Here is a 24906-nt window from a genome sequence, read left to right on the forward strand (position 1 = left end):
TCATCAGTGTTTTATAGTTTTCTATATATAGGTCTTTTGTTTCTTTAGGTAGATATATGGCTAAGTATTTTATTCTTTTCGTTGCAATGGTGAATGGAATTGTTTCCTTAATTTCTCTTTCTGTTTTCTCATTGTTAGTGTATAGGAATGCAAGGGATTTCTGTGTGTGAATTTTATATCCTGCAACTTTACTATATTCATTGATTAGCTCTAGTAATTTTCTGGTGGAGTCTTTAAGGTTTTCTATGTAGAGGATCATGTCATCTGCTAATAGTGAGAGTTTTACTTCCTCTTTTCCAATCTGGATTCTTTTTATTTCTTTTTATTTTCTGATTGCTGTGGCTAAAACTTCCAAAACCATGTTGAATAGTAGTGGTGAGAGTGGGCACCCTTGTCTTGTTCCTGACTTTAGGGGAAATGCTTTCAATTTGCCATGATTGAGGATAATGTTTGTTGTGGGTTTATCATATATGACTTTTATTATGTTGAGGTATGTTCCTTCTATGCCTGCTTTCTGGAGGGTTTTTATCACAAATGGATGTTGAATTTTGTCAAAGGCTTTCTCTGCATCTATTGAGATAATCATACGGTTTTTATCTTTCAATTTGTTAATGTGTAGTATTACATATTATAAGAAGAGTGTTTTTCTCTTAAGAGTTGCATGTTCATTGGCATGCTATAAATAGGATGTTTTGTAATACTTTGGGGATTTTTGTGACAAAAGATGCACTGAGATGAATTCTTTTGCAAAATGAAGACTGGGTTTTTTAAAATTAACACTCTTGTTAATTGTGTTTATAAATTTAGATTGTTTTATACTGAATTATCTTTTCTTAAGAGTGATGAACACTTATTTTATTTTCAAATCAGAAAATTCTTTATTTACTATGGAAGTTCTTTCAGCTAACACAGATGACCAGTGGATAAGCTCCTTTATGTCTGTAAAATATGCTAACTAATGTCCTTCTTATTCTCAACACAGTAGAATTGTATGTACAGAAGAATCACTTGTGTATATCCTCAACCCTGTTTTGTTGTTTAGTTGCTAAGTCATGTCTGACTCTTTGTGACCCCATGGACTATACTCCTCCCCAGACCAGGCTCCTCTGTCCATGGGATTCTCCAGGCAGAAATACTGGAGTGGGTTGCCATGCCCTCCTCCAGGGAATCTTCCCGACTCAGGAATGGAACTCACATCTCTTAGGTCTCCAGCATTGGCAGTCAGGTTCTTTACTGCTAGCACCACCTGGGAAGTCCATATCATTTAATATATATAAATACAATTTTAAGTGTTAAGGTTATATATTTTTGTATGTATATATATATATTCCTCTATAAATATTTAAATAGATTTGTATACTTACAATATAAAACTAAAATTTTAAATTATAAAATTTAAATTTATATAAATATATAATTAAATAACTTTAAATTTTATAGACATTTAAATATGTATTAGTATAACTTACTATACATTAAAATATATAAATATATTTAAAATACCGTATATTTAATTTCAGTTAATACATCTGTGTACAACTTTTGTCAGCTCTTTCATATAATTATTCATCTCTTTCATATTAAATTAGCTAATTGGAAGCAGAATGTGTTTCTGCCTAAAACTCTCCAAAGCCTTGTGTGGTAACCTTTGGAGTAGTTTTGTTAGGAATGTTATCTTTATAAGTGAAAGCCAGCAAGTATTTAATTAAATATTAAAATATTTAATGGGGATAAAAGCCAGCTTTAATTTAATTATATAAAATCACTTTTTAAATAACCCACGTCACTTGACACTATTTATTATCAGGTGCATTAGGGGGCCTGTGATTTAATCATGTTCCACTCTACTTGTGGAGCCATTTCAGCCATTCCAGGAAAATACTTAGTGTTTAGAAATGAAATTAATTCATGACCCACTTATTTTATCCAAAATGGGAAGCTTTGTTTTCCTTTTGTTTGGTGCACTTTTAATCACAAGAGAGAGAGAGAAAAAAAAGACACTTTGAGAAAGTGTGCGGAAATAAAACTTAGAGCCATTTTAGTGGTAGGATGCTGACATGCTTCTTGGCAAAGTATTAGAATGCACACGTGCTACTGTAAACCATGTGGTAGCAGTGAATGCCTGAACTTCTTCCATGCCCCTGCGGAATGCTGCTCATTAGGCCATCAGATAACTCAGGAGACAATGCAGAGGAAGGCAAGTCGTCTCTTGTGGATTTATAAAGCCTGCAGAAATTAAAAGTCCTCTAGTGAGTGACATTATAGAGGACTAGACCATTGGGCTGCCCGGGTGATCCTGAGGACAGCGTCTCAGATGGAGACTCTGGCCTTTGGTCTTGGAAGAAGCGTAAATCAGGTTTTGTCAGTTCCCCAGGATTGTGTCTGTTGCTAGCTAGACTGATGTGGGTATTTTGTTACTTATCATGAGCAAGTCAGGCAGACTTGAAAAGAACTGAGTGCCCACACCCTTTAGCCAGGGCGGCCTTTCTTTATTGGCAAGTCCTGTGCAGACACGTTAGAATCACACTGTTTCTGGTGGGGCTGGAATCAGGGGGTGGAATGTGCTGTAAGGCTTAGCTTCCTTCTGCGTTCACAGGCCCAGGTTTACACTGGCCATGTGAACATTAGCAGGAATGCGTCCTTGTCCCTTCCCTGTGTGTTGCATAGACGAATAAGCTGTTTCAGGCATGTGTGCGTTAGTTGCTCGGCCGTGTCAGACTCTGCAACTACATGCACTGTAGCCCACCAGGCCCCTCTGTCCGTGGGATGGATACTTGAAGCAAGAATACTGGAGTGGGTTACCATTCCCTTCTCCAGGGGATGTTCCGACCCAGGGATTAAACCCCATCTCCTGCATCGTCAGGCAATTCTTTACCTCTGAGCCACCAGGGAAGCCCCATGTCATGTATATTTTACCACAGTTTAAAGACAGGGGAAAAAATGATCGGATTAGTGAAACTGCCCTAATCATGGATATTTAACATTACACATTTGCCAGAACTCATTGGTTGTACATTGCAGAGGGAGCGATAATGTAAATGTGGACTTATTTAATAGCAGTGTGTCAGTTGTTAATAGTAGTGTGTCAATATTAGTTCTTCAGTTGTGCAAATGTAGCACACCATGGCAAGGTATTCATAATAGGGGAGATGGAGGGTGGAGGAGGGAAAAGGGAATAGGTAAGAACTGTGTATTTTCTGCTTGATTTTTTTCTGTAAAGCTAAACCTTTTCTTAAAAAAAAAAAAAAAAGAAATGTATTCATTAAAGCCTTCCCAGATGGCTCAGTGGTGAAGAATCTGCCTGCTAATGAAGGAGATGCCAGTTCGATCCCTGGGTCAGGAAGATTCCCTGAAGAAGGAAACGGCAACCAACTCCAGTATTCTTGCCTGGGAAATCCCAGGGACAAAGGAGCCTGGTGGGCTACAGTCCATGGGGTTGCAAAGAGTCTCACTTGACTGAGTGAGCCTGCATGCATGCACTATTCATTAAAACAAAGAAACTTAAAAAACACATGGGGCTGAAGAGGCAAGTAGCACAGCTGAACTAGTTTTTGAAGTAATTCAGATATTGGAAAGAGTCCTGGTAAAATCAAGTACCCGAGATCACTGGGTGGTTAATATGAATATATTGTTAACACGAATGTATTGTTAACATGAATATATTGCCAGTATGAGTATATGGTTAGTCTTCATCTCACCCTTCCTGCTGCTGGCACTGCACAGATGCCCTGGGAAGAATTCAGTGCTGCGTTGGAAAGAGAACAAGGGCTTGGTTTTCGCCAACGTGTTAAACAGGGACATATGTTTGGAGCACAGAGTGAGAACTGCTTGGCGGTGCTGCTGTTTACCTGCCTTCTTTTTCAGGGCTGATTGGCTGGACCTCCCGTCTCCCTTTCTTCAAGAGAACTAGGAAAGATTTCCTGTTTCCTTATTTATTTGTGGAGGGGATTCACCTGTGTGGTGAGTTTGTCTTCCCTTCCACCCGACACCATGCCCCCATCCTGTGGGGAGCTGTGGTCCTGCCCCAGCAGCATCGTCATCTTAGGACCATGTCTGGTCCTCTTCCCATCCTCCCACCGCCCCTCCACTCTCTCAGGCGGACCTGGGCTTAGGAAGCAGACGCCGTCACGTTTTCTTTCCATTTCCCTTCAGAATCTTCCAGCTTCTGAGCAGCCTCCCATTTTCAGACTCAACTTTGGATTCTTAGCTGCACAAGAGGTGCTAGTTGTGTCCAATTCTTTGAAAGATGCTGAACACGACCACCTTTACCCCAGGAGCCCAGCCATCCCAAATCATCGGAAGGTTTGAAGGCCAGGCATCTCCAAGCGCTGCTATTTCTGGATTTCACACTGACAGCCGCCAGATTTCAGTGAAGGCCATAGACTGACAATTCCTGGCAGGCCTGCGATCGCCGTTGGCAGTCAGAGACAGCAGGCTCCTCCGTGCTCCTGACTCAGGACAAGCATTCCTCCTGAGGTGCCTTGTCCTTTTTGATGATGGATCGAGCGAGACAGGCGGCACATGGGCAGACAGACACCCGCCCATGCATTTGGTGCCATTTAACAGCTTCCTCCCACTCCTGACATTTTCATTCCTCTCCTTTGCCCCGTGCATCACTAACTGTTTGCGTCTTTTCTTCTTTACACAGCAGTAATGCAGAATGACAGGAGCCACGTCCAGCCTCAGTTCCCATCCTCTGCTCTGTTCTAGTCCAATTATACAGTGGGTTTTTACAAGTGCTGAGCCACGCAAGGCACACTGGTTTTGATTGTTCCTGACCTGCTTGTGTGTGTGTGTGGCGGGGGCAGGGGAGTGTCATTCAAGATGGCTTGAAATTTACATGAAGCATTGCTGCTCAAAAAGAAGTGGTAGAACAGAAAGATATTTCATCTCTGAATGGCTCACGCCGGCTTGGGCTTGCCTTGCTGGTCAGGAAGCCTCTTTCCCAGGGAAGAAGGATGAGCCTGGATAGCGTAGGGCTTTTCCTCGCATACAGAAAGCCATTGCCTTAGAGCCCAGGGCTGTACAGTCTGGCTCACTTTATAAAAAGATCCCTCTGCATTTTTTTAAAATATAACAGATTATACAGGGACAAAGGTGCAAACTGGATGACCCATTAGGAATCTACTGAAATATTCCATGCAAAAAGTGTTGATGGCTAATTGGACTGGTAACCACGTGGCAGGTGATAGAATGATCAACCTTGGGGTGTATTTCTCATGGTAGAACCAGAGGATTTGATGTGTTGGATTTGAGTTAGGAAGGACTGGGTCAAGGGTGACTGTAAGGTTTCTGGTCCAAGCAGCTGGAGTGATGGCATTGCCAGTAACCAACCTTCTCCCCACTCTTTCCCATTTATGTACACTTTTCATAGCTGTTTACACAAGGCTTGGAAACCTTGTTATATTTGGAGGTTCCAGTGCAAGTCAGTGTTTTGAGGCGATGGGGTGCTGGGCCAGGGGTAGGTGGAAAAGTATTTAGAAGGAGTTAAAAGCAGGACTCATGATTCTGTTTGGGGGTTGAACTGGGAGGTGGTTGGGGAGGCAGGTATATGGGTCTAGACCAGAGTTCAGGTGCACGCTCATTATTTCGTATTGAAGCACATTTTTAGTCAATAATACCAGGCACCAACCCTACAGTATACTCAACTGAGAGGAAATGAAGCTCATTTATTTGACTGATAATGTTACCAAACAGTTTCAGGTGTTAGAATTTCATTAAGACCGCGTGTTGTCTCTCACTGTACCGTTTACATTGTGTGGCAGGTATTTCACATTAATCTCGAGCATAATTAATAGTTGTAGTAATTAGATTACCATTTGGTGATGATCTGCAGTACAGCAGAGAATGGAAGGACACACAAAAAATTAGGACCTCGCAGGTCTGTGTCATTCGTGTCCTCAATATGAGAAACTTATCAAAACGGGTCACCTCCGAGCATTCACGTGTTGATGCTTTACTGCAGGTTGGTTTATTACAACAGCTCAACAGAGAGACAGTTTTAATGTGAAATGGAACTCTCCTAGGGCCCTTGGTCCCAAGCCACAGAAATGGAACAGTTTTATGAGGATATTAATACTGTAACAATGGTCCTTGTTGAAGTATGGGTTACTTTTGATAACATTAGAGAAATATTAGAGAAACCATAACAAAAAATACATGGTTTTGTGTTAAGGATCAATACGTGTAATCTAACCAAAAAAAAAAAAAAAAAGTTTGGCATTTTACAGCTTTAATAAATAATTGAACATATTTAAGACAGAAGATTGGTAGAGAGTGTTTTGAATAGCTTTTGTTAACCTAGAGAGACACTTGATAAACTATCCATAGGCCAGTAGGAAAAGGGCATTTGCATAGAAGTCCCTTTTCTGCCATGGTTGGCCCTGGAATGATTTCAGAGGATTGTGTAATGAGGGCAGAAAGTTGCAGGACTACATAGAAACTGCATGCTGCTTAATAAATTATTCATGTTTGCCCAAAGGTGTAATTATTCAGTGAAATGAGAACGAAAAAATTAGTTCTGTATTAATGTTTATTTATACTGGTATTTTTTTTAAAAAACCTGCTCACATTTTCCTGCTAGACATAGTCCAAAGGCAATCCACATAAAATGTTGAATCAGGTTGGAATTCCCAGGATCACTTGTGTTCATCCTTTTCTATTTCTATTATTGTTGTATTTTGTGTGCTTTTATAGACAGTTTCTTTCGTGTAAAAGGAAAATTCAAACTCTGATTAAAGCTATTCTTTAGCTTTAATGAAAAGCTAAGTGAAGGAGGAGAGTGGTAAGACACTTAAGTGCAGGTGCCTGCCCCCAGGTCTTCCCATCTGCTCTGAGGTGAAGAAGTGTCACAGTGACACTGTTCTGTGTTCTGATGGAGGTGGGGTGTCCTCTTCTCCCCTCTTCCTGGAGTCCAGGTCAGGAACCATAATTCTTTCCCATTTTGGTCTCAACCATTGTTTCGCTATTCGTTGCCACAGTGCTTAACACATTTTAGTTCAATAGTCTGTGCTTGTACCCTTGAACCTGGAGTATCTAGAACCACAGGCTGGGTGGTTTCTACAAAGCAGATGTCAGAGCAGATCTTTCCTCCACTTAAAGCTTTCCAGCAGGTTCTCATCTCAGAGCAACCCATGGCCCTGAGTCCCCCTGGTCTGGGATTTTCCCTCTGCATCCTTCTGTCACTCGGCCCCTATGACAGCAGCTGTGGCTGCTGCCACCCTGGCCGCCGTCCTGCCCATGGACCAGGCTGGCTGTGCTGCTCCCCACAGAGACCCTGGGAGCCTGAGCCCCATACCAGGATGCCTGTTAAGCTCACTTTTTCACCCTGGACCCTGGGAGGCCAGTGTAGATGCTACCTTCCCAATGAGGCTCACGCTGATCACTCTCTCCCTGTAACTACTATTCTGGGCATCCTTGGTCCCAGGCCCCCTTATCTTTGTCCTGTGCTAAGATTTTCCTGTTCAGCATTCAGCAATATTGGTCGAATGAATGTATATATATCCTGAAACTCCTCTGTGAAAAGGCTAAGTCTGCTGTCCCCAATGTTTATTAGAGAGCATCCAGTGCCCTGCTGTGGATGCCCCATGGCTACCAGGAATGTCCAGTTAGAGTAGTAAAGTGAGGAGGCAAGGACTGCAGGGTAGGAGGCAGTTGAAGCAGTGGAGAGTTTTCGTAGGCTTAGGGCTGGGACTTAGCCATAACCCAGTCCCCTCCCCACCTCTGTTTGGTGCTCATGATTGCAGGATGAGAACAGCACAGGTGGCTTGAGTGAGTGGCCTGACCTATGTAGACATCCTGCTTATGTTTAACCCGAGGGAATTTTATGCACAGGTGTCTGTCCCTTCCCAGACCTGTTTGAATACCAGTTTCTAGAGCAGAGGTGGCTGCCATAGCTTGAGTGCTTACCCCCTGGGAGACTGGGTCACCAGGATTTGCTTGAAAGCTTTCACAGCAGGAAGCAGTGAAGCAGAGGAAATTTTTGGAAGAGTTAAATGTCAAGAGATGAGGCCAAAGGCAACGAGCTGAATCTTGTGTTTCAGAGACCTTCCTGATGGGCAGCCTTGCAATTCCAGCCCCCTGCAGGGCGTGCACACACACACGTGCACACAAGAAAGTTAGGGACGGAGTGCATGTTATCTTATACTTTTGTTGGATTTAGTGGATGGCTGACTTGCCTCTTAGACTATTTCAACCCTGTCCAATAGAAATATTTTGTGAACCACAGTTACAGTATAACATTTTCTGATAGCTACATTTAAAAAAGTAAAAAAGATTTAATATCCTTTCATTATCTATTTTAATAGATTATATATATTAAATATATTTAATATATTTTATTTAACCCAGATAATTGAATATTGTCGTTTCAACATGTCATCGGTATAAAATTTATTAATGAGAGCTCTTATATTTTCTTAGACCAAGTTTTCAAAATTTGGTGTATATTTTATACTTGCATCTCAATTTGGACTAGCCACCCCTCAGGTGCTCAATAGCTGTATGAGGCTGGTTTCTTCTCTATTGCACAATATTGGCAGCTGTAAAGAGTTGGCTGTAAGACAGAAAGCTTCCTATGTATGGATTCTCTTTTAAAGTGGATTCTGTCACTGATTTAACATTTTTTTAAAGTTTGTTTTGATCCAGAGTATATTTTCAGTCTATTAATTGTGTTGTAGCATGCTCAATGTTATGAATCAGACTATGGAAGACAGAAAAAAACGTTTATTTATATATGATCATGAACATGGACCCTGATGATGGAGATGGTAAAGAATCTGCCTGCAAGGCAGGAGACTTGGGTTCGATCCCTGGGTTGGGAGGATCCCCTAGAGAAGGAAATGGCAACCCATTCCAGTATTCTTGCCTGGAGAATGCCATGGACAGAGGAGCCTGGTGGGCTACAGTCCATGGGGTTGCAGAGTTGGGCACGACTGAGCCCGCAAGCGCATGAACATGGTTATTAGTGGTGATGATTCTATTTTGTCTTAATCGTTCGTGAATCAGGTAGCAAAGATATAAACACTAGGAACAGAGCAGCTAAGAGGGGATCTACGTACACATTCATGTAGGTCTGATACGACTTTCTGTTTTAGTACATGTGAACTTATACAGGTCTGGCTTCAGAAGTCGTGTACCAGTGCTGTTTTGTTTATTGCAAGATTATCATCTTTTCAAAACTGAGCTGAGGCTTATATAAAGCAACGACATTTTGGTCCTCTTCCAAGGAATTTTAGCTACAAAATATCCCACATGAATTCTGAAAACAATATTCTAAGGATGCTTGCAGTACTGAAATAACTTGAGGGACTTTGAAAGATGACTGGAAGGCGAAACACATGCTAAGGATCTTAGGATGGTCGTGGATGCCCGCGATATGAATAAGACACAGAAGGTAGATCTTCACATCAGGAATAAATGGCTGATTCTTAACATTTCAAGCAAAACAACGGTAATGGTTGCTATACTTTAAAAAACTGTCACTAAAGGATGCTAACATTAAAAAAATAATAATATTGGAATGAATCCCCGAGTCTCAGCAACTTTCAGTTCATTCCCTTCTGTGGACGCTTAGCCCCCTTGTGCTGTCTTCCACTCCCCAAACCCAATTCAGACAGACAAGTAATTATATACACACCAGCCAAATGTCTGGTAAAATCTCTGGGCAAAACTGAGTTGACTTATGTGGAACTGAATTTAAAAATACTTGATGGAACGTTGCTTCAGTCTCTGCCTCCTTGTCAGGTTGCATTTCGTGCCTTGCCTGGTTCGCAGGACCTGTGTCTTGGTCCTGAGAGCCGGCTATGCCCTGTCTCTCCTCTTTCCTGCCTCCTGACCACATAATGCTGGCTTCTGAGGGCTCGCCACCCAGCACCTCTTCATTCCGTCACTCTCAGTTAGAAAAAAATATACTCATAGCCTACCTGAAAATTTTATTTGTTTCATACCTAAACACTGTCTTTTTAGGAAGAAAATATTTACCTAGTGAAATAGAGGAGTGTTTCATTATTGTGGAAGTGGAATGAAAATAATACAGTGCATTAACATTCTCTCTCGATCTGTATGTCTACTTTGGTAAGCTCTTCGTTCTATTTCTGTAGATGAATAGAGATGCAGCCAGACACTGTCCTTTTGCTCAGTTTCATGGAAAAGAAATGACTTTCAGTTCTAGTGGTTCAAAAAGCCAACTAGGAGTAGTCAGAGCCCCTGGATCTCTCCCTAGAGTGACCCTTATTGTCCTCGATCTAGTGTGTGATTTGTAGTAAAGAGTGTTGCATGTTGTGTCATCCTGGTAATAACTGCATGTCGAAACACTGTACATACTCACACTGTATCTAGAAAAATCACTCTCATCAACCTGGAGTGAAATAGAAGCAATAACAGTTTTAATAAAATAATCCTGCCTTGTCAGTATTGCTAATGGAAATATATTCTTCTTTTGGGGTATAATTGACAGGGTCCTTAGAGATTTTCATATTAATTTAGAACCTTCATTTTTTTTAGTGTTTTACAAACACTATCTCACTTGTGCAGGTAGTTTGCATTTTATTTTATTTCATTCCATTCCATTTTATCTTATTTTTTCATGTATTTTCTTTTTCTTCCAGTTTTATTGAAATACAGTTGACCTTCAGCCCTGTGTAAGTTCAGGGTGCCCGGCATAATGATTTGACTTACATACAACATAAAATGATGACCACAGTAGACCTAGTGAACATCCATTGTCTCATATAAATACAACATTAAAGAAACAGAAAAAAAATTTTTTTTCCTTGTGACAAGAAGGATTTACTCTTGTAACTTATTTTTTAAAAAATTATTGAAGTACAGTTGATTTACAATGTTGTATTAATTTCTGCTGTACAGCAGAATGACTCAGTTATACATTCATATATATTCTTCTTCATTCCTAACTTTCATATATAACATACAGCAGTGTTAGTTACCTTTATCCTATGGTACATCACATTCCTACTACCTATTTATCTTCCAGCTGGAAGTTTGTACCTTTTGACCAACTTCATCCAGTAGTTTGGATTTTTTTTCATAATTCTTAAAATTTTTTTTTTTAATTTTAGGATAAAGTTTGTGTTTTAAGTCATCTCACATGACTTGTTGGAAGCTGTGATCAGTGCTAAGGGGGCTGTGACATTTTAAGGGAAAACTTTACATCATCCAATGTGTGAGGGGAGTCTGGTCTACAGACCCATGAGAAGAACATGGTGCTTAAATTCACAGCAAAGAGCCTATTGAGAGCCCAGGCCTTTTTAGAACAACAGACGTGTACCTAAAAGTTAAGTTGAAAACGTGCATGCGGTGTCAAGGATCTACAGAACCTTCTTGATGTTCCAGCTCCTTTTCATCCCAGTGCTGAGGACAGAATAAGCATCAGCTGTTTGGCCATGTGTTCAGAACCACTTCCTGATCCTGTTGTCAACTGGTGAAGGACCACTGACATGGTCCTCCCTGCCTCCGACCCTACCTGTGTAGGTAACCAGCAGGACACACACTTTGCCGGCTGGTGGGATGATGTCATTTCCTTTTTCACTCAGTACACTTATTTTTTTTTTTTTAGTTATGAAATTGCAGTGTGTGTGGCTCTTTGCCAGGCATATCAAGGGGCGAAGACTCTTATTTTCCGGAACTGGGTTCTAAGCTTTTAGACACTCCAGGAAGCAGAGGCATTTTTCTTCACTTACTTCTTCAGTGTTTCCATTCTATAGCATTCTTGGCTTGGAGAAAACAGAAATTATTTATTGTTGCGATAGCTGGAAAGATCCCTTAGTCTCTCCACGTGCTTCTTTAGTGACAGGTCAGCAGATAGATAGCCTCTTGGTCACCTCGGGGCCCTGGCATTTGGGAAAGAAAGGTGTGGTGACTGCTGATCACCACAGCCGTGAGGGCATAATCCTCTCCATTTCCACGGCTTTGATGACTGTGAACTTCCTGTCTCATCCTTGACCTTGAGCCTGACTTGTACTGTATCTGGCTTGCAATAGTCAGCCGTGAAGGATTAATACGTAGCTGAAACCAGTATTAGTGATTTTTGTAACTAAAATTTCATATTTCCGCCCCTCACCAAAATTTCACACCTCCAAATGGTTGGTTGTGTTCCATTTGGGCAAGTTTTCTATCAGCTGGAAGTTGATTTTAGGCCAGTGTGTGTGTGAAGGATTAGTGTTAAGATAAATTTAAAGCGTTAATTACATGGATCTTATTGAGAGTGTATTTCCTGTTTGAATGTGTAAAAGTCGAACAATATAAAAAACGTGATTTTTATCTTGAAATGTGAAAATATTTTTAAGTCACAGTTTTTTTGGGTTCTTTCAGAGGTGCTTATAATTCTCTGTATGCGTGCTCAGTCGTGTCCAACTCTTTGCTACCCTGAGGGCTGTAGCCCACCAGGCTCCTCTGTCCATAGGATTTTCCAGGTAAGAATACTGGAGTGGGTTGCCATTCCTTTCTCCAGGGGATCTTCCCAGCCCAGGGATAGAGCTCACATCTCCTGCACTGCATGAGTATTCTTTACCTGCTGAGCCACACAGCGCATCACTTCCCTGCTTTCGCAGGTGGCTCAGTGGTAAAGAATGTGCCTGCAAGGCAGGAGACACCAGTTAGATCCCTGGGTTGGGAAGATCCCCTGGAGAAGGGAATGGCAACCCACTCCAGTATTCTTGCCTGGAGAATTCCATGGACAGAGGAGCCTGGCAGGCTATAGTCCATGAGGGTCACAAAGAATTGGACATGACTGAGCTACTAATATCTGTAAGTCTCTGAACTCATATTAATTTTCTATGCTTTGCACAGTTTTGTCTATAAAGTCATTGCTAAGCCAAGTCTAGGGCCAGCTGTAGATACTATTTAGGGATTTAATTTGGGATTTAAAGAGAGTTCTTTTTTTTCTTAATTTTACTCCAGTGGATGCTTTCTAGACAGACTACATTTACTATCCTACTTGTCCCAAACACCCTTCACTTCTCCTCTCATGATCTGTCTCTTTCCATTCTGAAGAAGCAGTTGTGTAAACCTATATGTCATTTCTAGAACTGATTCACGGCACCTGGCGATTATACTTTTCCTGACAGTTTATAAAACTCCACCAGAAGCTTCTCTGAACATGAGCTTTAGAATTGTTTGGAGATTAATACATTCACTGTGTCATGGAACTACTTAACTTTTTTTTTTTTATTTTTTTATTTTTATTTATTTTTTATTTTTAGTTTTTTATTTTTTAAATTTTAAAATCTTTAATTCTTACATGCATTCCCCAACTTTTTAGTATTAATATTGGATGTTCATAACCCCAAATGACAAGTGAGTACTGGTTTAACAGCTGTATGTTTCAGTGGATATAGCAAACCAGTACATTTCAGTCTCTACATGAAGATGGCAGTCCACCAGAGCTTAAGTTTTTTTCCCTCTTATCCTTAGCAGGAGAAGCAGATGGACCACAGTTTAAAAGGGAGCTGATGAGAGGCGCCTTCCTTAGAAGGTCTTTTTTTTTTTCGGGTTGATTAATATCTCACCGCCTGCCCTTAGACGCTAGTTTCATCAACACAGAGGCTGCTCTGTTTCTGCTCACCAAGAGGCAGCGTTCTTGGCACATTTTACTTGGCTCATTTCTTGGAGGAAAACCCAAAGTCTTCCCTATGCAAGCAGGCCCACTGCTTCTCCCGGCTCACTCTGTGCAATCCGGGGACCATGCTTGCCTGGCGAGCCCCTTCCTATCTTTTCTCTGGCCAGAAAGGCCCCGCCCCCTTTCCTTGAATCTCTGCTGAGATGCTAACTCATCAGAACCCTTCCCACACCCCATATTCAAGAACTACCTTCACCTCTGTGCGCCTAACGGGTCTTATTTTTCTCTGTGGGGCTTAGCATTCAACGGATGACAAACTGGTTCCTTTCTTTATTGTCTTGTCTACCCCAAGCAGAAAAAACCCAGATGCTGGGAAAGATTGAGGGCAGGAGAAGGGGGCAGCAAAGGATGAGATGGTTGGATGGCATCACTGTTTCAATGGACATGAGTCTGAGCAAACTCCAGGAGATAGTGAAGGACAGGGAAGCCTGGCCTGCTGCAGTCCATGGGGTCACAAAGAGTCGGACACGACTGAGCGACTGACAACAACCACCCCACACGGAATGTGACCTCTCCTGAGCCAGAGTCTCTGGACTTTGCAGTTTCATCTCTGGTACCTGGGTGCATGGCAGGTGCTTGGTTATTCATCTAAGGAATGAATGAAGGATTAGGGGTGTTCGGTGTATATCTTGGGATGAACGAGGGATACAGGCTGTGTCCCCTGGTCTCTAGTGGGTGCCGACATATTTGGGTCTTGGGGTCCAGCATGAAAAGTTTGATGGCGTTGAGGGGACATGTGTGAACTGGATCCAGAGTGCATCCTTCAGTTCAGAAGAAAGACTGGCCACCGTGCTTCAAACACCCTTACCTCTTTTAGGGTCAGGGTGTGCAGATAAGAAGGAATTCATCTTGAGGGTGCTTCCCCCTTATGTGAAATAGTTCATTTTTTTTAAAAGTGAGTCTCAGAATTGCCTGAATGATGATAATAATAATAATGAAGTGAAGTGAAGCGAAGTTGCTCAGTCGTGTCCAACTCTTTGCGACCCCATGGACTGTAGCCTATCAGGCTCCTCCGTTCATGGGATTTTCCAGGCAAGAGTGCTAGAGTGGATTGCCATTTCCTTCTCCAGGGGATCTTCCCGACCCAGGAATCGAACCCGGGTCTCCCGCATTGTGGGCAGACGCTTTACCGTCTGAGCCACCAGGGAAGATTATAATAATAATAATGGATAAACTTAATGAGCCCTTCTGATTAATTGTTGTGTATTATCTCATTTAATCCTCATAACTCTGAGATGACTTTCAGAGTGTCCATTTTGTTATTGAAGACATAGATTTAATGGTGTTTAAAGTAGATTGCCGAGTTAAGCGTAGCTAGAAAGAAGAGGGTCTGTCTGCCTAGACAGATCCTCCATTTTATAGGACTTTGCAAAAAGCACTTTTTCTTAATGAATGCATTTGTAATTGTTGGTTAATGGGTAAGTGGAGCCTATTGTCAGATGCTGTCAAATCCCTCCTTATAATTTTGTTTTTAGCATAGTTTGGATAATGCCTCTCTCTGCCCTGTAACCTCTTACTGCCTCCGTTTTGAAATTAAAATGGAGTTACGTTTTGTAAAATAATGCTTATTTGTGTTCAGAAGTGTTTCCCAAGTGCACGGCTGGTATAACTAGTCAATGTTGCTAATTGGCTCTGCCTCGTGGATGGCTAGTCTGAGCAGACACATCACCCCCTTGGTCTTGCTTACTTTTCCTTGCATAACAGCTCTGAAGTTTTTTAATATTCATTTTACATTCTTCTGAGTTTTCATGTATGTGCTAAAAACGACGGTCTCTCCTCCCAGTGACTGGAGATGAGTGCATTTGTGGTTTCATTGGGCGGATGTAGGGATGGGGGATCCTGGAGGAGAAATTGCCAGAAGTCTCTCTGATCCCTTCTCCTGTACTGTGAAGGAGAGTCTGTGAGGGTAATGGAGCAGAACATTCTGGAACTGAGGCTTAGAACCGTGCCTGGCACCTGGGGAGCCCTCTGTTACTACTCACCTTGCTTTCCGCACCCTGCGGTGCTGGTCCTCCTGGGAACTTCACTCTCCAGGAGAGGAAGCAGGTTTTGTGTCTTTTCTTCTCCACGCCTCGCAGCTGGGAAGGGGCAGAGCTGGGACTCCAGTTCAGTTTGTTCAGATACTTGAACCTATAGTGGTAACCATAGGTTTTTTGCCTTATTCTGTTTCACGTGTATTTATTTTTTTCCAGTAAAAGTTTATTAAAAAAAAAAAAAGGTGGCAGCTGACTTTGGCTTACTTGTCAGTTTTGCCAGTCCCTGGAATTTACCTAGCAGCTTTAAAAACATTTTATTGAAATATAGTTAACTGACAGGGCTTCCCAGGTGGCGCTAGTGGTGAAGTGTCAGCCTGACAATGCAGGTGTGGGTTTGATCCCTGGATCAGGCAGATCCCCTGGAGGAGGGCATGACAGTCCACTCTAGTATTCTTGCCTGGAAATATCCTATGGACGGAGGAGCCTGACGGGCTCCAGTCCATAGCTTCACAGAGAGTCGGACACAACTGAAGCGATTTAACACACACGTATACAGTTAATTGACAGTGTTGTGTTAGTTTCAGGCATATAGCAAAGTGATTCAGTTATAACATAAAATCTTCTACAGATTTGTTTCCACTACAGGTTAGTACAAGATACTGAGTATAGTTCCTTGTGCTATACAGTAGGACCACGTTGGTTTATCTGTTTTATGTATGTGAAGTGAAAGTCACTCAGTTGTGTCTGACTCTTTGTGATCCCGTGGGCTATACAGTCCATGGAGTTCTCTAGGCCAGAATACTGGAGTGGTTAGCCTTTCCCTTCTCCAGGGATCTTCCAAACCCAGGGATTGAACGCTGGTTTCCCCCATTGCAGGTGGATTTTTTTACCAGCTGAGCCACCAGGAAAGCCCATTTTATGTATAGTAGTGTGTTTAATACAAAACTCCTAGTTTATCCTTCCCCCTCTTTCCCCTTTGATAACCATAAGTTTGTTTTCCATGTCTGTGAGTCTGTTTCTGTTTTGTAAATACGATCCTCATACTTAAATATTCTTACAGGTATCTCACATAGAGCTATTCTGAAGGAATGTCTAAGAAGATATATGAAACATCTTGATTGAAAAACCAGCAGTAAAAACACACAACTGGCAATTGTATTTGGAATCATTTGGCTATGGGTTATGCGTCATCAAGATTATACGCTTTCTTGGAAGCAAAAGGAAAAAAAAAGCCTATAGCATCTTTAATTGCACTCAGTGCTGCTCTCTGACTTCTATTAAACTATCTCTGATTTATTCTAGCTTTTCCAGAATATAGGGCAATTACATGATTGGTACAGTGTCTCCTAGGTTTGCATTTGCCAGTAGAAAGTATTTCATCAGCTCTATTCGTTAAAGATGCCAAAAACCAAAAAAAGACACATTGTGGTGTAATTGTAGGGTTGATGAGATATATGACTTCAAGTTTAGTTTTAAAATGTATCTTAAAATTAGACCTTAGTTATTTATAAGAAATTACAAATTTTTAAGGTTCACAAATAATTTGCTTATGAGCTTGGGGAAAGTCATTTAGAATTTTTCATTTTAAATGGCACCATGAAGCTCCATTTTCCTTCTGTCTGAGGCATTGTGAGTTGTGAAATACTGGCCAGGGGGCCCTGGGACTGAGACATACTCTTTGGGCTTCTTTATTGTCCTTGTGGGTCCATGTTCTGCAGTAGTTTTTGGGTGAGTGTAATTTGAGATCAGTTTAACAGTAAAAACCCAGTTTAGAGAACAGGTATTTCTAGTTTGCTTTCATCTGCTGCCATGTGACTTTGAGCTCCTATGTAACTTACCATCTGGGGGGCTTAGTTTCTCCTTCCATTTAACAAAGATGCACTCTCTGCCACAAGGGTGCTCTTGCAACATCTGGGCCCTGAAGCACTGCTCCTTAAGTATGGCCATCCTTCCCCTATCTCTTCCCTGCCAGTGATAACTATCGTGTTGGGTGTAGGAGACTGGCAGAGGAACTAGGGGAGTGATTTCCCGGAAGAGACCTAGAAGCTGTGGTCTGAGAAGTAAATTTCACTGACCCAGGGTTTCCTGATCCAGGGATGTATTCACTTGCTCTGGTTGCCTAGCAACCACTGGCTCAGCAGATGAAGACAGCCGGCACTTCTTAGCTCATCCTTCTCCGTTGGAAGACTGCTTAGGGCATCACCAGGCTGAAATCAAGGTGTTCCCTGGCCAAACACTGGTCTGGAGGATCTAGGGAAGAAGTCACTTCCAGGCTCATTTGTGTTGCTGGCAAATTCAGTTGCCTGTGACTCTGGCCTGAGGTACCCATTTCCTGGCTGGCATTGGGCAAGCAGTGCTCTCAGCTTTTCTAAGGCTCTCTGCATTCCTTGTCATGCCCCTCCAGCTTCAGGGCCAGCAATGGCTCATCCTGACAAGTCTCTCTGACTTCCGCCTTTGCCACCAGCCCTAGACAGCCCTCTCCTTTAAGGACTCAAGAGGATGTGTCATGTAACAACATGACATCAGCATGTTACCATAATCATCGTCGTGTATATCTCAATAAACCTAACGGTGAATATAATCCCAGGAGTGCCATGTCTTCATATTCACAAGTTCTATATGGTATGGAATCTGGGAGTGGGTACACTTGTAGAATCCCACCCTCCATGAGATGAGGGCTATCTCTGAGCACCCCTGGCTCCATCTGCACCCTGCTGGAATAAGCACCAGCCTGGGCCATTATTCAGCAACCCAGCAAACAATTTTATTTCAGTGAGTGCTTGTGTGCTAAGTTGCTTCAGTCATGTCTGACTTTTTGTGACCCCATGGACTGCAGCCTTCCAGGCTCCTCTGTCCATGGGATTCTCCAGGCAAGAATACTGGAGTGGGTTGCCATGCCCTCTTCCAGGAGATCTTCCCCACCCAGGGATCAAACCCATGTCTCTCGCGTCCCCTGCGTTGGCAGGCAGATTCTTTAATACTAGTGCCATCAGGCTTGGCTAATTTCATTTGGTTTTAAGAAGTCTGCAGTCAGAAATTTCAACTAAAGTATGATCATTTTATCTTGATGCCTCAATAGGTATTAGAAGTTCCTGATGGTAATATAAACCTATTAGAAAAGACAGCATTATTCAAGACTTTTAGTGCTAAGGATACGCAGACTCTTAATGTGTCTTGCAGGTGAGACAAAGACATGGGTCAATTCACTGCTCGTTTTATTGTAGGAATGAGTCTGCGGAACTGGCTCACTTGGGGTTCCTGCAAATATAGTTGAGATTAGAGGTCAAAATTGGAAATGAGAAGGTCTGTTATATAAATGGGCAGATGCAGCATTACCTTGTTGTTCAGTTACCGAGTCTTAGGGCGAAAAGCAGCAACAACCACCTTGGATGCAGTTCACCGAAAGTTATTGATTTTTTTGTTTTACGTTTGCCTCCTAAGGAGTCCTCACGGCCACCAGGCAAGGTCAGGCAATAATTCACGTCTGGGAAGAGCCCCTAGAATAGAGTCAGTGTCTGTTACTTTATCAGAGAGATAATCTCAGGAAAGGGCACCTGTATCAGTGAGTGTTCTCAGGTTGCAGCACTAAAATTGGACCCCAGTTAATTTAAAGCAGAAAAGGAGTTGATTGTAAGGGCATCGGAAAACTCACAGAGCCTAGTGGCGGCCCAGAGAGCTGGGCTGGGGATAAAGGTCAGGAGAGATACAGAGTAGTTTTGGGGGAAGATTTATTACCTAATGACTTCCCTGTCTTTTCGGGGCAGGCTGCAGGGAACAAGACCGATTTTCTCTCTCTCTCTCTGGGCACCACACTAATCAAGACTGAAAGCCCAGGAGAGACTCTTCTGTGGACCTTTCCAGAGAACCAGGGACCCAGAGCCTGTGAAGGGGGATGCACACCTGTGGGGATGCAGGATGCAAGCAAGGAGGGAGCAGATGCTCGGGGAAACCCTAAAACAAAAACACCAACCTTCACTCTGGAGTCTTTGTGCTTAGAATGCTTTCGTAAAAACTATTCTAATAAAACGTATTGGGTGGTCATTTCAAAAACACACTTTTGCCTTAAACAAGATTGCCTTTATTGCTCCATGAACGCCACTTTTAATCAGAAACCCAAAAGCCCCATGAAAGCTAGAAATTAGACTATTTCAGGCATGTTCCCATATTTGCATAATATCAATGAAATCCTTTGACTAGGTGGATAAGAAGGACCCACTTAGCATATCACAATGAATACCTATGACTAAAAATAAAAAAATCTGCAAACAAATAACACAGAAGCAGAAATCATTGTTGTCCCGGAATGGTGTTTGCTGATTATTTGTAAAGTGAATACAAACTATGAAGAATAATCTGCATTCTATTTGTTGCATGATAATAGCTTTTAAAATGAACAACATTTGTGTCTCACATATAAAACCCTCTGTATCTGACAATTTATGGGTAAGCGATCATGTTGTAATAGCATTGTATCAAAAGCTGCTTTTCTTTGTAAACCCTTACATTTAATCCTTGCGACCAGCCAACGAGCTACATGCTTCCTAGGGAATTAATTTAAGATTGAAGATAAAAAAAGAGGGCAAAGTTAATGACATCAAAGAGAAAGCTCCTGAAAGAAGTAATAGTTTCAAAAAGATTTTGACTGTTCTATAAAACAAATATAAGCTGCTGTAGAAAGAACTGGTGTAAAAGGAGGTTATTGCTTCTGACTTAGTCAAAATGATTTTTTTTTCTAGTTTATAACCTCAAATAATCTTGTAATAAATGTTTTAAGGTAAAAATTTTAATGGGAGCGTTGGGAATGACACTGACCAGTTTTACTGTTAGATCACAAAAAAAGTGTTTTAAATATTGATCATGTAATTTTGGCAAGAGCAAATCATCACTTTTGATAGCATAAAATTTTTATACTAAATATGAGATTTCTAAAGTAAAGCTTAGGCAAACGAGGGTTTCTTGGTGAGTTAGGTAAAAATCTAAGATAGAATTATTTACTAACAAGGAAATAAAATAATGGCATGAAACCACCAGGGGGAAATTAAAAAATAATAGTTTTGGTGAATGTTTTCCATTTTAAATAAAAATCTTGCCATGTAATGACTTATACCTATAGTAGAATTGAAGCAACATATTATTTACACATTTAATCTTATTTTGATTTACTCTAATTTATCTGATATTGGCAGCCTGTTAGATGATAATTTAAAAATCCACTGCTTCCGAAATTGCTTTAGGAAACCTTCCTAATGGTAATTTTATTCCCCAGAATAATTTAACTTTCCATTTAAAACGCACCTGTAAACACGGTGAAGTGTGTATTGGCAACAGAAGATGTTTATGTTCATGTCGAATGATAATTTCCTTAATGGACAGCAATACTCTGCTTCATATTTTATGGTGATGGGGAAGGACTAAAATGACTGTTTATGGCAGGTTCCTTCTGGGCTTCCCTGGTGGCTCAGATGGTAAAAAAAATCCTCCTGCCATGCAGGAGACCTAGGTTCGATCCCTGGATCAGAAAAATCCCCTGGAGAGGGTAATGGCTGCTCACTCCAGTTTTCATGCCTGGAGAATTCCATGGACAGAGGACCCTGGTGGGCTACAGTCCACGGGGTTGCAAAGAGTCATACACGAGTGAGGAACTAACACTTCCCCTTATTTCATAGGTACCTTCTATGTTTTGTGTTAAAACAAAGAGTTTTAAGAGTTTAAAACTTTAAAAGAAAAAATTCGCAGTAGTGCCTTCATGGAAGCCCACTGAGATTATGACGTCACATTTCATCAGCTCTCACTCATATTCCAGTCCAAGCTACTTGCCCAACATGGTTGCATTTTCAAAAACCTATATCTGGCTTTATCCTGGGAAGGTGGGCAGCAATGGCTCTTTCTTGGAAGCAGGGCGGTCTGTTTCTGAATCTTTGCTGCATGCCTGAGAGATGGAGACCTCCCCTGTCCTAGGTTCTTCATTCACTTCACTGCTGGAAGCTTTATTCTACAAGGAGGTAATGCCGGCAGAGTCCTCAAGTGTGCCATCTGTTGAAGAAAGGAGAGGGGATGATGGAGAATCTTCCAAGGAAAGATGGTGTTAGGAACACAGAGATGGTCCTTCCAGAAAAGTTCTGGGGATGCAGCTACCTCCAAGCCTCTGAGGGTGCTTTCTGACTTGTTCAGTCCCTATGTTGTGTCCATCTCCCTGTGACCCTGTGGACTGCAGCACTCCAGGCTTCCCTTTTCTTTACCATCTCCTAGAGTTTGCTCAAATTCTCGTCAATTAAATCAGTGATGCCATCCAACCATCTCAGCCTCTGTTGCCCCCTTCTCTTCCTGCCCTCAATCATTGCCAGCATCAGAGTCTTTTCCAATGAATCGGCTCTTCACATCATGTGGCCAAAGTATTGTAGCTTCAGCTTCAGCATCAGTCTTTCCAGTGACTATTCAGGGTTGATTTCCTTTAGAATTGACTGGCTTGATCTCCTTGCAGTCCAAGGGACTCTCAAGAGTCTTCTCCAACACCACATTTCAAAAGCATCATCGGTTCTTCGGTGCTTAGCCTTCTTTATGGTCCAGCTCTCATACTATAGAAAAACCATAGCTAAGTGTCCTCTGCCAATCCTTACAGGACTGAGGCATCTAAATCTATTCCTGCAAATGTTGGGAAAGGGTTCAGATGTTGGGGAGAAAATAAATTCCAGATGACGGCTTTCAGGAGAATCCCAGGGTCAGCCTGTGATGGATGAAGGTAGAGAAGACTTCATCCCTAAGGTGTCTACTGTAGGTGCTTAATCAAATTCGGAAGAGAGGAGCCTGCATTTCCAAATCATGGGGTTTTGCTGTCGATTGGAGGCAAAGGATAATAGTGGCCCCGAGAATCTCTTACCCTGTGCTTTTTATTTTGTTGGAGCATTGCAGCCCAGTTGGTTATGGCCCAGTTGGTAGGATATGTTTATCCTGGGAATTTGACTTTGTGGACTGGAGCAAATTTATGCAGATAAAACTGCTGAGGCAGAAACCCTTCAGAAGTGGGCCAGGGCTCCTGGCTGGCCCATGGGCATCGTGGTTGTCCAGCACAGGAAGAAGTTGTCCAGCTGTGGTGACTGGAGGTGGGCTTAGTGACAAGATGCAAATTAGCATACTTCTCCATCCCAGACTATTAGCATAAAGTAATTTCAGAAGTTATTTGTGAAGTGTTTTTTTTTTTAAGCCATTTGTCTGACCAAGATTTGAACCAAGAGTATGACATATATCTGTCCTTAAGCATGTCATAATTTTATAGAAAAAAATAAGATAGAGATTGAGGCAATTCCATTATAAATGTTATATTCATGGAATATAAAGAAAGTAGAGTGCATGTGAAAAAGAGCTATTTCCCAGTTGAAGTGAATTGCAAAGAAAATGTGTTAGGGTTTCTGCAAGAAACAGAAGGTACCTTTGAAGTGGGTCATTGAGGAATATTTAATAGAGACGCTGGTTACTGAGGTGGAGCTGGGGTTAAGGTACGCTGACAGGGAATGCGGGCGCACCCGTCCACCCCTTGGAACTGGAGAGAGCTGTGAAGGGAGTCAGTCATAGGAACCACTGCTTTCTTTTTGTTTGTTTTCCTTTTCTTTTTCCCCCAAGCTTTAAATGTTTTCTTTTGTACTGGGGGATAGCCGATTAACAATGTTATAGTTTCAGGTGGACAGCAGAGGGACTCGGCCATACAAATACATGTATCCATTCTTCCCCGAGCTCTCCCCCATCCAGGCTGGCGCATAACACTGAGCAGAGTTCCCTGTGCTGTATAGTAGGTCCTTGTGGGAACCACTACTACCTTAGATGAATTCAGCTGGTGCTGAACCAGAGCCTTCAGGAATGGAGGCTGTGGATGAAAAGGCCACACCTCTCTGTCCCTGGTCCTTCCGACCTCCTCCAGGAGATGCCCTTGCCGAGCCACTCAACCAGAAGGAACCTGTGAGAACTCCTGTGTGGTTGGCTTCCGGGTCATGGAGGGTGGGTTTGGAGGAGCTGGTGGAGAATATCTAATGCAGGGTGTAAGTTTTTATTTATTTAGCTGGCTGCACTGGGTCTTTGTTGCGGCACCTGGAATCCTTAGTTGTGGCACAGGAAATCTTTAGTCGCAACAAGTGGGGATCTAGTTCCTTGACCATGGATCGAACCCAGACTCTCTGCATTGAGAGTGCAGAGTCTTAGCCACTGGAAAGTCCCTCACACAGGCTTTATATAAATGTTTGAAGTGCACAAAAAATTTACATTCCATTCCATGTGATGATGAATGGTTAAAGGCCCAATGGATCATACATGAGTTGTGCAGATAATGTTTAGTTGGTAAAATCTTAATCTTGTCTCTCATTCTTCTGGCTAGGTAATCAGAGGAATTTGTCATCCAGTGTTTTTCCTGACACTACAAAGCTCTTTGAGACTCTGTAGCGATCCTAAGCACGTATAGAATTTAGGGTGGAAGTCTCCTGACATTCCTCAGTGTAGGGAAGAAGGATGGGTACTGGGCTAGCTATGGAGACATTGCTGCTGCTACTGCTGCTAAGTTGCTTCCGTCGTGTCTGACTCTGCCACCCCATGGATGACAGGCCACTAGGCTCCTCCATCCATGGGATTTTCCAGGCAAGAGTACTGGAGTGGGGTGCCATTGCCTTCTCTAGAGACATTAAGCTACAATAACCTCTCTTCATTGTTTTTTTTTTTTTTTTCTTCTGCATTCTACTCTTAAAAGTTGTGAAGTTACTGGAAGCTGTGCCACGGTAAGCTTTGAAAATGCCGAGGAATCCTATGAGCAGACTAGGGCCGTGATATTTGAGTGGAATTGAAGACCTCAGACAGAGGCAGAGAGACTGTATAGCTCAAGGTGGTTGTAATGTTCTCCTTTGAGTGTGGCGACCTCATGAATTGTTCATATATAGAGTTTTTTTCCTCTTTGCCTCTGTTATTTATGGGCATGCTGTTAACTCATAGTTTTAGTATATTACTCAGTGGAGTATCGTGGGCTACTTTGAATTTCCGAGATGCTGCAGAAAGCCATTTTTAATTTGAGAAATAAGATATAAAGTGTACCCAATATAACACAAGGGAGAAATGTTCTTAGGTAAATAATTTAAGTATCCTGAGAAAATAACTCAGGACATGATAGAACAGTATTGAGGTGCTGGAAGAACGTTTTTATTATTCAGAATAACTTCTGAATAATATCATTTTATGTGTCTCTCTTAAATATGCAATAATAAAAATATGACCTTTAAAATATGTGACAACGGAAATGAAGCTAGTGAGGAATCATGCAAG

General features: G+C 41.9%; 1 protein-coding gene and 1 long non-coding RNA gene across 9 annotated transcripts in view; one reads left to right on the plus strand and one right to left on the minus strand.

Annotated features, from left to right (window-relative positions):
- The window catches only part of LOC132658504 (uncharacterized), a 32321-nt gene extending 25372 nt beyond the window's left edge, over positions 1–6949 (minus strand). The window contains exon 1 of the long non-coding RNA XR_009598231.1: positions 2876–6949. This is a non-coding gene — a long non-coding RNA (uncharacterized LOC132658504). The remainder of the gene's footprint in view (positions 1–2875) is intronic.
- PTPRM (protein tyrosine phosphatase receptor type M) overlaps positions 1–24906 on the plus strand; it is a 656058-nt gene that overhangs the window by 77004 nt on the left and 554148 nt on the right. The window lies entirely within an intron of this gene.

This window comes from Ovis aries, chromosome 23, assembly GCF_016772045.2.
Source record: "Ovis aries strain OAR_USU_Benz2616 breed Rambouillet chromosome 23, ARS-UI_Ramb_v3.0, whole genome shotgun sequence".
NCBI classification, from domain to species: Eukaryota; Metazoa; Chordata; class Mammalia; order Artiodactyla; family Bovidae; genus Ovis; species Ovis aries.